At 36.3% G+C, this 12,526-nt stretch overlaps 1 protein-coding gene across 1 annotated transcript in view; it reads right to left on the reverse strand.

Moving 5' to 3' along the window:
• Nucleotides 1-12,526, reverse strand: part of LOC125831588 (pentatricopeptide repeat-containing protein At5g01110-like) — an 809,602-nt gene that overhangs the window by 427,995 nt on the left and 369,081 nt on the right. The gene's annotated exons all lie outside the window — the stretch shown is intronic.

Here is a 12,526-nt window from a genome sequence, read left to right on the forward strand (position 1 = left end):
CCTCTAACCATCCTTGCTTAAATGCATGAAAGCACACATAAAAATACACAAAAAGGTTCTTTCCTGGTTCAGTTTCCTTATCAATTTTTACCCAACAAGAGCTTCCAGGATTGGTTTGTTTGATCATATCTGCATAGTAACATAATCTGGCAAATTCCACTTTCCAATCACCCATGTTTTCCTTCATAATCCTCTGTTTAGCCCTGTAACAAAGAGTCTTACCAACATAAAGACCCAATGTCTTTCTAACCAAATCTTGAATTTCCCAAATCCTTATGTATGGTTGAGATACAATTTTGTCCTTAAACTTTCTAGCAATTAACTTTGAATTACACAACTTGTTCCTGTTTAATGGAATACACTTGTGAACAGGATGATAGTTCTTCACAATGAAATCACCTGAGTCCCTGTCAATGGAAGCATATAACAACCACTTATAGTTAGCATTTTTGCACTTCACCCTCACTCTATGTTTTTCATTAGGTCTTAACTTTATCTGCCTCATGTACTTTACAACATAATCTGCCACTGCTTTCCTGAACTGATTTGCACCCTCAAAGACCATTCCAAGCTCAAATATTGAAACTTCATAATCTTCATCATACCTAACTTTTTTGCTTCTCCTTCTAGTAGGTATATCTACTCCCCTAACAGCATCCACATCTAGTTGTTCATCACTATCATCACTGCAACAGTCAGAGCTATCAATATAATCCTCATCTCCACCTAATTTTCCTGCATATTTGTCAGTTTTATTTTTTCCAATATCCTCAAAGCCTCTATCTATACCACCAGCCTCTCCAACTGGTATTTCTTCAAATTCAGTAGCCTTTTTTCTCTGTTTTTTGTTTCTTCTTTCTTGTCTAAAAGCTCTCAACTCTTTATCAATATCTGAACCATCTTTTGAAGGTATATCTAGATCTGAATCACTACTCAAGAAATCAGATTCACCTTCTCCACCTAGGTTATCATCCACACCATCTCTACCTAGGTTATCATCCACACCCTCTTCACTAATGTTAACATCAACACCCTCACCACCAAGGTTAACAACCTCACCTTCTCCACTTAGGTCAACAGCCTCACCTTCTCCACCTAAGTTAACAGCCTCACCCTCTTCACCAAGGTCAACATCAACACTTTCACCACCAACATTAGTTAGATAGCCTCTAGGTCCCTCAGTGTCAAGTAAGGTTTCATCTAATACATGACAGACAAATACTTCAAAAGTGTCCTCATGTTTTAAGTCTTTAATTAGGTGTAGGAGATGTTGGTCAGTTGTAATTAGGACCCATTTTTTATTCAATAAATCCTTCACATAAAAGCTTCCAACAGTTTCATACCCTAATTCTTTAGTATAATACAGTAGTTCCAAAATGGAAAAGTGGTCCTTAATAATATACCTGAGTGCAGACACACAGTTTCCAACATAAGTAGGGATAGATATCTCGGATAAGATTCCACCATGGTAAATCTTTGTAAATATAAGGCTCTCCTCCACGGTCAATTGTTAGCCCTACAAAATATCAAACAAACCCTAGCTTAAGATAACAAAATATACTCATATAACCCATACAACAACTAAAAAACAAAGTTTTAAAGCATATTTTCTGGGTAATAGTAAAGAAGGGACAAAATATTTGCAAAAATCACAAACCCTATATTTTTACAAAACCCTAGCCTTTTGGAATTCATTTAACAAAGCATGTAAAAACCATTAACAATCCTAACTTACACAAGGAAATCTTCAAGATTGTAACACGAACAAGATGAATCCAACTTCAATCTGGAGGAAATCGCGAAGATGGAGAGCTTCAATTTGGAAAAAATCGCGAAGAGAGAGAGAGAGAGAGAGAAGTGTTCTATCAATTTTAACGATTTAGGAATCTTCCCCAATTAAGACATTTACAAATACACGTCGGATACACGTGGTAGTTGTTAAATGGTCATTCTATACACATCGGATACACATGGGAAGGTTAAATACACGCGCCACACGGTTTATGAAAAGTGATAAAAAAATGCTTAGATGGTTCAAATCTGGGGTGGTAGAGGTGTTCAATAGGTTCTAGGTGTAGTTGAGGTGTCTAAATGAATAATGAGGACAACTTTGAAGGGCTACAAATGACTTTGGCCTATTAATAATCTCTTATAACTTCCCACACGGTTGTAACCGTTCGAAAGTTTTATCATAATTTGATTATTTCATTAGATGATTGAAACAATTCATCATGGACAACTACGAATTGGAGCAGGAGGTGCTCAAAAGAAAATTTTAATTTAAATGCTTTCCATGATTTCTTAAGTGCCAAGGTATTAAAATGTCAATGTGTCTCTTTGGTATGTATATCAATTACTTCCTTTAGTTCTACATATTTCTTTGGTATTTTTTGATATGTAGTTCGATTTGTATATTTTGTTATTCATTTTTTAGAATTACAACACTCCTCGAGATCTATATATGTAGTTCGATCTGTATATTTTGTTATTTAAATTTTAGAATTGCAACAGTCCTCGAGATTTTGTAAGTTATATGGGATGAGGCATTACATAAGTGTTTATGAATAGTTTCACATTACCCGTGGGAAAAAATCCATTCGAAAAATCGTTTGTGGAGGAGAGCATAAGCAATACGAAGTAAAATATGAAAATATAAATGCTTCTTACCCACATAATTAATGTCATAGTAAAATATTAAATATAATGAACAATGAAAGTAAAATACAAAATACTGTGCAAGCAACCTTAAAAGTAAAAGTACCAAAATATATTTAAAGTTTTTATATGTGAAATGTTTATTTTCAACATTTAACTCAAAACTTCGTATAGAAAATAAAAGAGAAGGAACATTATTATTTTAAAAAAAAATTATTGATTTTTTTAGAGTATATAATATAATAAAAATATAAAATGAATGATGACTTGCAAAATGTTATTTTCAGATTTTCATTTTCATTTATAATTTCATTCTACCATATAAAATTTGTCTACATGTATTTAATCTAAGATAATAATTAATATTATTGCTTTCAAAATATTGGATTAAAATTGACTTAAAATGACTTTGTTATGTATATTTTTACGGTTTACTCATAATAGCATCTTAGAGGTGCTTATAACTCTGCAATTTTATTTTATTAATATTAAAAATAATAATTAATAATTAATTATTTATATAAAATTAGTTCAAAAATTTTAAAATTAAATCCTATATTATCTGTCATTGTTAATTTATAGGTATTACTAAAGAACAAAATTTATGATATATTTTAAAAATGCTAAACAAATAAAAAAAAGTTATAAAATAAAAAAAAGAGACTCATAGTAAATCAAAGGAATAGAAGATGATCCCTTTTTTTCATCTATCAAAATAAAATTTTGCATTGAAAATAATTTAATTTAGTTGTGATTCTTTTTAATTTGTCGCTTGACCCAGATCGTCGTGAGTGACACCCACACTAACCCTCCGGTGGGAGAACCATTAACTACAACCCATCTAACAAATTTTATGAAAACTAAGACATTTAAAGATACAAAAGCAGGTTTAAATGCAGAAATAAACTAGAGTTCCCATAAACTTCATAGGTTTTAACAAATAACTAACCAAACTAATGCGGAAGTTTAACCCTTAGAACCTGAAAGTCATTGTACCAAAACATCTAAATTCAACAAGTCTAAGGAAATGGGTACAACCCAAAACTAAGCATAAGAAACATCTAGACAATAGTCTAAATCCAAAAAGAATGGACTAAACAAAAATGAAGCATTCTGTGGCAGCCTGAAAGAACTGGCTCACCCTTGAAATTCGGTCTCGATCACTAATCTCCTAGCTGAGGTCTATCAATAGCCGCTTGAAGGTGCCATATACTCAACAAAGAACGAGCAAGTGCAGTATCAGTACACAAACACAGTGTAATGGTAGGATCACGCGAACATATATAGGTAGTCACAACAAAGTAACACATGACATGCACTGAATATAAACACAGTTATCATTTCAAGAGCAATGTACGATTCCATATTCTCAATGACAAGTAAACATGACAATTCAATGATCCTCTCATGGAACCCATACCCAAACTGTTAGTGTACTGGAACGTGGTACCCGATCCTAATTAGTGTGCCGGACGTGACACCCGATCCAATATATGCGCCGAAACGTGGCACTCGATCCAAGTTAATGTGTCGAAACGTGACACCCGATCCAATATATGCGCCGAAACGTGGTACCCGATCCAAGTTAATGTGTCGAAACGTGACACTCGATCTATTGAGCACAACCACAATCACACATATGTACATTCTCATAATAATACAATCAAGTGTTAATCATGGCATACATTTATTCATTCGCACTCATTTCATTAGTTTTGATAAACAATGCTTCATTCACATACATACATGCATTACAATGAAGTAATCACCAACATATATCACGCAAACAAGAATCAAACCATCACCTACCTTGAAACCAAGATAGAATCCTCCTAAGATACTTGAATCTTCCTGTCACGACCCGAGCCTATACCCCGGAAGCGACACGGCATACTTGACCCCGAAGGGTCTCGTACAAGCCTCATAGCATTCATAACATTCGATATAAGGAAAATGGTACGAAATTAAAACTTATTTAAATCCATACAATCGAAAATACTCATTTAAAACAACGGAAGTCTATTGTCTCACATGGCTATCTAACACAACATCTTGAAACTAAAGTAGGGACACGCCCCTTTACAATCAAAAGTCTAACATATGTCTATTACATGAAAGAAAAGAAACTTCAAAATACTTGTCCTTGATCTATGAGGGCATACCACTTTGTCTTGGAGGAATCTCAAATCCAAGCTTCAACTAGAGAGAATCAAATCGAGTACCAATCCCTACACTTCATAAAGGTAAATAAAATATGGGTTAGCATAATTAAGTACTAAGTATGATAGCCATGCAAAAACATGCTTAAAACGAACATTTTATTTGAAAGTCATGCTATATGCCAATTTGATAAAACTTCATGAACATGAGTATAAGAGGCATAATATACAAACATAACCAACATACAAGTCATTTCTTCACAGTAGAGCATAATCAACCACATAAGACATTTCATTGCATTAGACTTTCACCTCAAGTAACCCGAAGTCATACCTTGTGCAATGTATGAATAGCGTCCCATACCACCATCCACACTAGATACCACATTAAGGCCACCAAAAGTGAACTTACTATTCATCTTTTCCATGTTTACACAATACTCATACATAAGAAGACATAAACATTTCATAAGTCAACAAGGGAAATAACTCATAATACAATTCAAGTATAACATGCATCATTACATTTAGACATTTAAGTCAACATTCTTCATTAGCTTCATTTAGAGCACTTTCATTCATTAGTCACTAAGACATTAGAGAACTCACTGTGACCCTCTCAAAGCCTACTCGTGCAATGCATGGATGACATCCCATACTACCACCCACACTTCATAGAAATTCTCAAGAAACCATAATGCACATTTCACATGATGAGAATAGGCATTAACCAACATATACCATGAGAGCAAACCATGGAATCCGGTGTCATATAGCTCCACACCGTAAATAGGTGGTCTACTTGCCTAAGGTAGGACCGGTAACATTTTAGCGTAGGTCAAAACCACTAGTTAATATCCTATGTGGGCACATAGTTATGGGATAGGAAGATGTTCATTGGAACCTTAGCCTAACATCGAGAGAATTTCCATCTTACCATATCCACTTGGTGCTTAGCCTCCATTCCCATAGAGTAGTTCATTTTCATTAACATTATTGTACTTGAGAGGGCCACCAACATTAGACCTACCGACCCAAAGTACATTACACAAGAAAGGGCCACCACCATTAGGTCTACCGTTTCAAGGTACATTAAGGATAACTCATTGACTTTCCAAGAAGGGTGCCATAAACATAGGGTATACTGATACAAGGTTCATCATTTCACACATGAAAGGGCTACCAACACTAGGTCTACTGATTTAAGGTTTATCATCACATTAGTTTATAGACTCATCATAAAGCGCTACCAACACTAGGTCTACCGGTTCAATACATAGCCTAAAATACTTCATCATTCATTTATGAAAGGAATGACATTGGCCTATCGATTCATATTCATCAAGTCAAGACACGTTCATAAGTCATTTATGAAAGGAATGCCATAAGCCTATCGATTCATATTCATTAAGTCAAGACACATTCATTATGCAAGAAGAAGATGCCTAGCCTACCAATTCAAGACATGATCTTACATTCAAGGTCACATTCATCAATACAAGAAAATGATGCCTTAGCCTACTAATTCAAGATACAACAATCCATATTACTTTCATTTATACAAGAATAGGATGCCTAAGCCTACCAATTCAAGATAAATATCACATTATGGAAACCCTTCACATTCTATCATCATCATTCATGAGTGTTAATTGAGAATATGCTTTCAATCATAACACAATTACATTCTAAACATAATCATAACACCTTTATTGAGATCACACACATATACACTTCACATCATAATCATACATAGATCCTTAATTAACTTGCCTTTCAAGGCTATGAGACGACATCAACCCATAAATCTAAGATACTACAATAGATAAGGAAATTGACATGATTCAATAACTAATCCAATATAAACATCAACAAATCAACATACTTCCATAATCAATCAATTCCCAATCACAAATCACAACTAAGGATTTTGGGGGAAAACATGGGTTCATAGAAGAAATCATCTTAATTCACCATTAAAACATCAATTAAACCATGATTCATCATTTAAATTCCTTTTGAAAATGTTTGGAATTGAACCCATGCATAGATTGAAAACTAGGGTTTTTGGGAAAAACTTGGAGACTTGAAATCAACTTTGAAATTGGCTCCTTGAAAGAAATTAAGTCAAGGATGAAGACTACCATACCTTCTATGGAAGAACTCCACGAAAATCCCCTGAAAAAGATGAAGACTTGACCTTGAGAGCTTGAATCCTTCACCTCCAATGGAGGTTTCTAGAGAGAGAACTTTTAGAGGGGAGGGAAGGCTTGTATTTTGGGTTTTGAAATAATGAGTTGAAAATAGAGTTTAATACTTTAAAAACCCTTAAAAAAATTTAATAACTCCTTATAACCATCCCCCAACTTAACTAGATTTAATATGAATTTACCATGTTGCCCCCACATTGGCCGAAACTTGACAGCAACACAGGTGCCATCGACACCCCATGACCTGTGGACTATAGGTGGGGTGATGCCCAGTTCTGCTGGTCCGTGGTTTGGGATTGTGGCTTGTTAATTAGGGCCTTGACCTATGGAGGCCATCCATGGGGCGTGGATGGACCTACGGGGTGTAGGTCCCCATCCGTAAGTCATCCCAAAATTACAACTTTTTGGTTTTCCTTGGGATCTTAGGGTTAGGCTTTAGGGTCCCCCTCCAGGACCCTTGGTTGGTCTTTGGGGGGTCGTACCTTGACGTTTAACCCGTAAACCCCTAAATCATATCTCGGGACATCATTTAGGAACTCATAACCTCACACCAAACTCAAAAACAACATCGTTAGGCTCTAGTTTCACCTATTCATTTTACGGGTCGTTACATTCCCTTTACGAATTCTTCTGCTTGTTCTAGGTCTACAAACAACAATTTATTGCAAGGATCAATTAATGAGGCCTAATTACCCGAGTTACAATCAAATTCTTCAACCCTAGACCAAACCCAAGACCCCAATACCCAACTTAGGGATTTTTCCACCATTAGTTTCAGGTCAAAATCCTCCCCCAATAATAATTAACCAAGAATCTAAGTTCTACGGATCAAAAAATGGATTAGGGGAGTAAAATCCTTACCTTTAGAACCAAAAGTCATGGAAAACTATCAAGAACTCGTCCAGGGTGGCCCCCTAACTCTTAAGAATGAAGGTTTGCAAAAAATAACATTTTTTGGGTTTTTACTCGATTTAAGTCGCGACTGGCCCGCTACAACGGGATCCATCTCGCTACAACGGCACCCATCCCGCTACAACGGCCTGCACGGAGACAGAACCTCAGAATTTGAGTTCAAGCCCCCATTTCACAACACATTTTCAAACAAGGGCGTTCTAAAACTACCCTTTCACGCCAAGATCAGTTTCAGAAGTTTTACTCGCCCGAATTCGATTCCATAAAGTTGTACGGACTCCTTAACGTCTTAGCTATCCACTCATGTAACCAAATTCAATATTGAGTCTCTCATTCATTACCATATTTCCCTAGACCTCGCATGACTTAGATTCCGTCCAAAGCTGGACTAGGCTAGGAATTTCCAAGTTACTACAAAAGTTTTTCTGGCCCTAATTCTTTTCCTATTGGTTTTTCCATAACGACGGGAATAGGTCGTTATAATAGATACCATTTTACCCACCACTCGTCCCCGAGTGACAAAGTAGGAGAAAAGGGCGAAGGTAAGAGTAGAGTAGTATCTGAATTGTCGAATATCTGGGGATACTTGTCTCGCTTGTCCTTCTCGATTTCCCAAGTAGCTTCCTCAACCGGACGATGCTTCCATTGAACTTTCACGGACTTTATCTCCTTGGTCCTCAGATCAACCAATTGAATATCTACACATCCTCCCATACAATGCCTCAATGTAGTCATCTCAATACTCGAGTGATAATATTTTTTGTATATAAACTTAACTAACAACAAAAGCGATTCTCAATAACCACCAAAGTTGATCGCACCCACGTTTGCAACATGTTATCAAGGACCTTGACAAAAACATCAGGACGAATCCTTTCTCACATAAGCATGATAAAATTCTAAATCAATATTTGCTACAATTAAAAGTGAACCTGAACCAACCAACATACACTCATAATACCCAAACAATCATAGTTCTTAACAACATCTCCATCCCACAACATAAATTCCATGAGCTTAAGTTATAAAAAATTGATCTTTACACATCAGATGCTCATCGAGGGATATGTCCAAGCATACAAACCCCCTACGAACACTATCAAAATGCTAGATTTAGCAATTGTGATTGTAGATTACCCTTAAGAACAATAGAATTGGACCCAATGATCCCCACATTCTACCAAAAGAACATCGCATGATCGGTACACCTGATCCACCACTAAGGATTCACCCACCAAAGTGAAAACATACGTGAGCATAGCTAGTGAATCATACTCACAATCACGTACAAAATGAAATAAATGGTCACATAAGAATTTTACGGAATAACACTAAATGTTTTCCTCTGAAGACTCGATACCAGTCATTTCCATTGAGTTGACTCCACATGCTTTTCACATCATTCCACTGAAATCCACACTCTCAATACTAACAACCATCATGAACACTCTGACCATTTACCTTACTCTAAACCAACACTTTAAAATGAAACCTTTCTTAGGTACTTAACAATCAACAGTAATAAACTTTACGACTCAACCCAGGTGTAAGTCCTTTCAAATGCTCAATATCTGATACAATTGATCATTTCTCACCTTGCTAACTCATACCTTGACAACATATATCACCACGAATGTAGACTTACAATGAAAAATATGAATTGTAAATTCAACTATATAACACAATCCCCTTATCTATCAACATTAGCTTGTACCTTGAAGATTTTTATGAATTCATGGATCTTCGGTTATCATTGATCGCATCTACATCGGTCTTACAATATCCTTTGCTAAAAATTCACTCGTACTCATTACTTAACTCAACAACAAAACCAAAGAACTTATCATCACACTCGAGCTAATGTCTGTACACTCCTTTCTCAAGTCTTTTCCCAAAGGTTTTAACTAATCTAATGGACCCATGACACTATTACCATAGCCACATCAACGAATGAATTCATGCATCTCTGAACCCAATTCTCTACCCCTTTTAAGATACCTCTTTAGCCTTTGCAATCAAATAAAATATTCTTGCTCTCGCCTTTCTCTAAAGGTTGTATTGCATCCCACTATTTTTCTTCATTATGACTCTAGCTCTTTTAATTTCTATTCGAGTAGTGTCCCACCATCTCTTTAAACCTTCCATACAACCACGTTACTCACCAAATATTAGGAAACCACAACCTTAGATACTCGCGAGTTGTAATTACTATACAAAATTCGCTTAACCACAATCGTATTATATAGTTGCATCCCATCATGATCTCTTATTACCATTATGCTCAGTCAACCCTAACTATCATTACGAAGTCAACCTTTTCATCAACATGACACCTCAAACTCAGGTATACTCATCAAATTTGAAGGACTAACCCAAATTTTTTTACGCAGTTTCTTACTAAAATCTTCAATTTCCTTCACCCAAGTATACTCAATGGGACTTTCTTTATCCATAAGCTTGTCATTCCTGTATCAATCCACTCATTTATGGATTAAGATAAAATCACCAGTCCTGATATTACCATCCATCTTCTTAACAAACAAGACAGGAGCACCCCACGAGGAAGCACTAGGACGGATGAAACCTTTATCAAGAAGCTCCTGGATTTGGGCTTTAAGTTCTCTCAATTCTACCAGAGCCATGCGATAAGGAGAAATGGAGATGGGGCGAGTACCAAGTTCCAAGTCAATGCAAAAATCTATATCTCTATTCGGAGGCATACCAGGCAAATAGGTAGAAAACACTTTCTTAAATTCAGACACTACAAGAATAGACTCAGTAGAAGGAGACTCAATCTCAACATCCCGAATATGAGCCAAATATGCCAAACATCCCTGCCCTACCAGTTTCCTAGCCCAAATGGAGGATATGACCTTAGCTGACTTAGGCTTGTACCCCCCTTCCCACTCTAACTTTTCCCTATCGGGTATCTCTAGAGTTACAGACTTAGTGTTACAATTTAACATAACATAATAGGGGGACAACCAAGTCATGCCTAAGATTATATCGAAGTTAGTTATATCCAAAATAACAAAATCAGCCCAAGTTTGAAAACCCATAACCAGAACAAGACAAGCACGATATACCTGGGTGACTATGACTGACTCTCCAACTGGGTAGAAACATGGATGAGAACATCAAGCACATCACAACCGCATCAAATCCCAAGGCAAACTGAACTGACCCATATGAATAAGTAGAACCCAGATCAAACAAAATGGTAGCCATTCAGTCACAGACAAGAATAGCACATGTGATCACTGCATCAGACATATCAGCCTTGGCCTTGCCCGGAAAGGCATAAAACTGAGCCTTGTCATCTTGAGGGGCAACCTCCTTTCCTGGTGGCACTGCTCCCCTACCTGCATTACCATTCCTCGGGCCTCCACGGCCTCACTAATTTCCTCCTCATATGCCCAAGTTCTCCACAATTGTAACACACTTAATAACTTAACCAAGTAAACATCACTGCTATTGTAGTACTCGTATCATGACCCTCTTTGATATACATTCAATCTAGGAAATCACAGTAGAGATTCTAACCATAATGGTCCATACATAATTTCATCATTTACTAAGTAACCCATACATATTATGACAACAATACTAAATGCATTTTCCAAAGTAATGGTGTTCATTATTTAGCCGTCTCTTACAAAACTTCTTGAATGTTGTCACCTATAAGCTTGAATCTACAAATCTGACCTTAATCTCTTCACAAGCGATGAATTTGGTCTTTTAGACTGCAGCAAAGTGGAGTACCATACTGGACAAAGCACATACTTTTGCCTTAAAGGCTGCAACAAATATATTATGTTACTCTATATTCAGGAACTCATCTCTCCTCCTATCCCTCAAATTCAGGGTATATACTTCTCCATACAAAAAGCTATAAAATGTTTCCCAAGTCATGAGTAGTGCATTTACTAGTCAACACTCAACATGAGACCACCACCACATTTTAGTGTCTCCCCTGAACCGGTATATTATAAACTCAACGCTAAATCACTGTACCTTATCCATCTTATGAAGCATCTCATGTCAATCAACAAGAAAATCATAAAAATCTTCAGATTCAGTACCCTGACGGTTTTAACCGTAAGAACATAATAAAAACCTCATGTTTGTCTTTAGTCATTACATACCCACTGTGAGTCAGGGAAACATATGTATTTCCAATGATACATTTTCTATTGTTGGTGTTGTTGTTTACATTTTACAACTCAATTACTAACCAGATACGAGATAGAGTGAAGAAATTCAGATATCAATTTGTATCACCTAGATACCAATTGGATTCAAGTCATAACATGAAAGGAGTAGAAATAAGTGAGTTTTTCCTAAAGTCCCTACAGCCTCTCGAAGAAAAATACAGACGTCTCTGAACCAATCCGCAAGACTCTACTAGACTCGTTTTGGTACAATGAGATCAACGAACCTAGGGCTCTGATACCAACTTTGTCACGACCTAGACCGTCGTGAGTGTCACCCACACTAACCCTCCGGTGGGAGAACCATTAACTAAAACCCATCTAACAAATTTTATGAAAACTAAGACATTTAAAGATACGAAAGCAGGTTTATAAGTAG

This window comes from Solanum verrucosum, unplaced genomic scaffold (assembly GCF_900185275.1).
Source record: "Solanum verrucosum unplaced genomic scaffold, falcon-dt-bn FXZP01000049.1, whole genome shotgun sequence".
NCBI lineage: Eukaryota > Viridiplantae > Streptophyta > Magnoliopsida > Solanales > Solanaceae > Solanum > Solanum verrucosum.